This window comes from Mustela nigripes, chromosome 7, assembly GCF_022355385.1.
Source record: "Mustela nigripes isolate SB6536 chromosome 7, MUSNIG.SB6536, whole genome shotgun sequence".
Taxonomy (NCBI): Eukaryota; Metazoa; Chordata; class Mammalia; order Carnivora; family Mustelidae; genus Mustela; species Mustela nigripes.
Genome location: NC_081563.1, coordinates 57,842,541 through 57,847,783, shown reverse-complemented (window position 1 = coordinate 57,847,783; position 5,243 = coordinate 57,842,541).

Below are 5,243 nucleotides of genomic sequence, written 5' to 3'. Positions count from 1 at the left end.
CCTGGGTGGCTCAGTGGGTTAAAGCCTCTGCCTTCGGCTCGGGTTGTGATCTCGGGGTCCTGGGATCGAGCCCCGAATCATGCTCTCTGCTCAGCGGGGAGCCTGCTTCCTCCTCTCTCTCTGCCTGCCTCTCTGCCTACTTGTGATCTCTGTCTGTCAAATAAATAAATTAAAAAAAAAAAAAGAGCCCCTCTTTCCTCTGTGACATTGGAAGTCAGCTGCAAAGGGCATGCGGTGGGAGCTGGGTAGGCAGTTGGAGGGCGATGGTGAAGACCAGAAACCAATACTGTGAGGAAGAGGGCAAAGAGTGTCAGGCTAGCCAGGCTAGATAATAGGACTGCCAAGCCAGGGTAAGCTCCAGCGGAGGTGAGAAACTGTGCATTAGGAATGGCCAGTGGTCTCATTTTGGGGGTGCTTTCCCAACAGCTTCAAGAGCCCCTGACAGGGTCACCCACCATCCCAGTTTCCCCAGGGTGGTTCCGGTTTTAGCGCTTCAAGTCTGGGATCCCAGGAGTTCTGTTAGAAAGAAGAGGGGTGGCCATGGAGCTCAAGGCCTACAATGTCCATCAGAGACGCAACAGAGGGCAAGTGGGGTACGAAGGCTATGATAAAAACGATCCAACTTTCGTTTTTCACCTCCTCAAATTCTCACTCTCTCTTTTCTGCCTGAGATACATTATGTATGTACTCATGACCTCTAACCAAGATTAGAGTCGGTCGTATCTTCATAAAAATCCTCTATCCAAGCATAGACCCCTTGACCCACAGAACACAATTTGTACTCTCCTATTCCCAGTCCTTGAAATACAACACTCCCCCCCCAACCCGCCCACCTTCTAACAGGTAGCCAGACCCCCCCATCCATCAGACCCCAGCCCAAACCTAATCACTTAGTCTATAACCACATATTAGTCCCCCGAAGAACCTTTAAGTCCATCCAGCCCAGGATCATGTATCTTCAGGGATTTCCCTGTGTAGACATCATTCCTGGAGAGTAGGTCCAATTTTACCCTTCTCAAGGGTCCTCTTAGCCCCCAGCTCGATGACTGATACACACAACAGATGCTCACTAAGTACTTATCGACTGACAGATTAATCAATAAATGCTCACAGACTGCGGAGTGAGCGTAACCCACCCTGCTTTTGAATCTGCAGACAAGCTCTCAGGAGAGACAGCTGGGGAAGGTAGGGAGGAAAGGCTGGCTGGGAACCAGCGAGGCACTGCTGGGCCACCCTGGGATGCTGGTGGTGGGGAACGAACGATGACAAAGCTGAAAGCCCCAGAGATGATCATCCCTGAACGGACATGTTAAATGAAAATTATAACCCTTGACTGTCTTCTGTCATACGCTTTGATATCATCTCTGCTAAAGGGACTGTGCCTTCTGCTACCCCCATCCCCGGCCGTTTTTATCCCAGCCCTTAAAGTCCGGATCTGTGGTGGGAGGGAAATGAACAGGGATCCTTGGTACGGCCCACAGAGACCTCTCTCCCCGAAGCTGCCCTTTGGGGCTCTGGGAGGGGTGGGAACACCGGCCAGGTCCTTTGCATTCTTGATGGCCCGCAATGCAGCAGGAGGAGGTCTGGATTTCCCCTGATTCCTTTGGATTTCCAAAGAGCCTAGAAAGATCTTAAGGATTCTGGATCCACTCTAAGCTTCGCAGTTAGGTCTCTTTTTAGTGATCAGCGGTCCTGGCCAGGCTTGTTGGTTCTGAGAGTTCATCGACCAGTGAGCAAACATTTACTGAGGGCCTGCTCACTGGGAGACAACAGAACGAGCATGGAGGAGAACCCCCGTGAGGAGTTCACAGAGCAGTGGAGGTCTCAACACTGCAACTGTTAGTGAATGATAGGACAGTCATGGTCTGTGCCGCTCAGACTGCCCTGGTCTTCCTCCCGCCAAAGGCTTCCAAATTCTCTTCAAAGTCTTGACAGCTCCAGCTAATGGGATAGATGCCACCGGGCAGCAGAGGAAGAGGGGGTCTTTCCTGGTTTTGAGGATGTAAGGGGAGGGACAGAGGGGCAAGGCCTTAGGGGGCCTTAAGAGGCAGCCAGCTTAAGACTAGGAAAGGAACATAAACAGATAAACATATAGGGAAGCACCAGGCAGGGATAGACAGACAGGTGGGGTTTAAGTCTCCAGCTGACCAGATCCCCCTTCCCTCACCCCTCAGGCCACAGGCTCTAGCCTGGAATTTTCCTCCAAGTGGTTATGATGAGGTTCAAGGATACACGACCCCCAAAATATGGCATCTTGACATCTTGAATATTTTAGGCTGAGGGCCCTGGAGAATAAAGCAGAAACCGGAAGGTCACTCCAAACCCCCCACCCTCTTTCCTGAAACAAATCATGAAACCCTCCTGTGAGAGGCACCCTTCCTGTACCCAGAGGAAAGGAGCATCCTTATCTCTAAAGACAAAGAGACACCAAGAAGAACCCTACAAAGAGGCCTTCCTAAATCCCCCCCAGGTTGTGGCAATCACCTCATATTCCTTCACTTCACTCCTTTGTCTTACTCCTCCAGGACTATCCCCTCTAAGTCAAACCTAGCATAAAAGACTAGGGTTTCTTCAGGTCTTCATTTCCTTGTGAGGGCTCCTACGTCACAAAAAACTCAGAAGAAATACGTCTGTGTGCTTTTCTCCTGTTAACCTGTCTTTGTTGGTTTAATTTTCAGACATGGCTAGGGACCCTAAGAGGGCTGAGGAAAACATTTTTTTTCCCCCTAAGGTTACTTGAGTCAATGCTTCCCCCTCCACCCCCCACCCCTGCTTCCACAGGCCTCCACCCTCACCGTCCAAGGAGCCCCAGGAATAGACATGGTACTTTTCAGTGTGGCCTGGAGTCATTCAGGAGGAGGACCTTGAGGGATGGCGAGGAGCGAGAGTGGCCCAGGTATGGAGAAGGATAGGAAAGATGGCTCTAGACAGACATGAGCAGGGATGGTGGCTGGACAGGCTGGAGGGTGGGTCCAGAAGGATGATGTGGAGGTTGGGGGCCTGCTGGGCAGAGTGCAGGAGGGAACCCTCCCTCGGGGGGGGGGGGGGGGGGGGGGGGGGGGGGGGCCTGGGGAGGGAAGCTAGGTGGAGGCGGGGTCCTGGCAGGCCGGCCTGGCCTCTGAGCACTGCAGGAGGCCGGCAGCTGTCCGACTGGCTGCACACTCCCTCCCTCCCCAGTAATCTCTTTCCACTTTATAAAGCAGATCTGGGGCTGCACACTCCGCTTACACTGTGACTTGCCAGCAGCCCATCCTGTAGCTGGCTTTATTTCATTTTCTGATTTTGTCCACATCTCCTCCAACCATTCTATCCTTTCGACTTGTTAGAAACCCTCAGCTTTTCTTACTTCCCATTTTAAAAAATGTCTGAAAGCTCGCTCACCACTGTGATTCTGGCTCTGGGGAGGACCGGCAGCTCAAGTCCCCCAATCTCTACTTTTCAGAATTTGTATTAGACACCCCAGCCAGCAACTTTTGAATTTCAAACCAGACAAAGGCAAGGTTCTGGATGTTCTCATGGCAACCCTGCTTTTACATCCCAGAAGGAGCCTTCTGGATCCCCAACTGGATGGGTGGGGGGAGGTTTTCACGGGGTAATGTTTGCATCAAAGGCCTGTTTGCTGGCCACCTCAGGGATCTGCTGGGGCCTGAGACAGCCTGCCTCCCCCTCCTTGCCCCACCCAACCTCTGACTCTGCCAACCTTGCTCCTTCCTGCTGCACCAAGGTAGGAACCGCCCTCCCCGACTCAGTCCTCTGTGACTCAGTGGAAGCCAGCGGCCACTTCCCCCCCACCCCACCCACACTCACATTCCAATGGCCAGCTCACTGGCTTCCTGGCACTCACCCCACACCCACCAGGCCTCTGCCTAGAGTAAATAGTCATCTCTCTATGGGATGACTTACCAGGGTGAGGGCCAGCTCCCTATTGGAAGGTGTCACGTGTATCCAAGCCTCTGAGTGCATGCCTGTCTTTCCACAGCTAATAACTGACCTCTGCGAATCTTCCTTTTGACCCCTGACTGACCTGGGACATTTTGTTTAAGGGAACTAGAAACCTATGCCTCCCTGTTGTTCCTAGCATAGTGTTAGCTCAAAACATTTGAATTTTGAAAAGTTTTTTTAAAAAGAAGGGATTAATGCAGAGTAATTTAGGGTGCCCCCCAGGCCTCCCCAGCACCTAAAAGAGTCAGCTCCCTCCCTAAGGGCTCACTGGGGCCAGGTTAAAGGTGGAGTTGGTGATCCCAGGGCCGAAGCCCCAGGTCTTCCACTCCAAGGTCTCAAGTGCATTGTGCAACCCAGCTAGGCCTCCGTGTCTCACCTGTACACTGGGTGTGATCATTCTGTAGCCTCATTAGTTCCAGGATGTACAGGTTTTACTTTTAATAGCTAGGAAACTGGGATATGGTGGGATGTCTTCCAATTGGTGCAGAAGTAGAGGTCTGTGTTAGTGTTTGCTGCAATGTCCCTCCCTACGAGAGCCTGCCTCCCATCTGTGGAGCTCAGGGGTGGCCATGTGACAGGCTGTGGCCAGTGCAGTGTGTAGGGAAGTGACAGGTATCATATCCTGGCAGAGGCTTTTAAAGGCAGCCAGCAAAGTTCCAGATAGAGGCTGTTCCGTGGGCCTGGAGCCCATGGTGAAGACAATAAGGGGTCAATGGGCATTTAAGGGGAGAGGAAAATAAACTTTTCTTTGTTGGCCATGGAACTTTGGGTTCTGTTTTGACAGCACAGTCTCCCGTATCCTGACTGGTATTGCCTCTTCCAGTTAATTGATAGGTTTTTTTTTTTTTTTCTTTCTTTCTTAGTGGTATGTAATGGTGCAACTCACAATCAATGGGGTCAGCGATTCAGAGAAACACCATGGCGCCTGTCACAGACCAGGTGAGCTCATCCGTTAGCACAGTGCCTTGTGGGCAGTAAGTGTTTGAGTCACCTTTGCCACTGTTGTATTCCTAGCTCTCTGCTCATCGCCAGTGTTCATTATAAGTTTGGAGTCATGATCTGATGACACAGAAAGTCGACAGCCCCCTCAGACCCCTTATGGAATGAGAAAGGGTGTAAACAAGTTAAAGCAAATTAAAATGTGGCTTTGGCACTCAGTATGGTTGGTTCTTTGGAGGTGTAGTTGTTTCAGATGGCCTTCCTGAAAGCCCGCCATTTAAAAAGCTGCTTATTTAGGTAGGTAACTAAGAATGCTGATTTTTTTTCTTTCTTTCTTTCTTTCTTTCTTTTTTTTTTTTTTT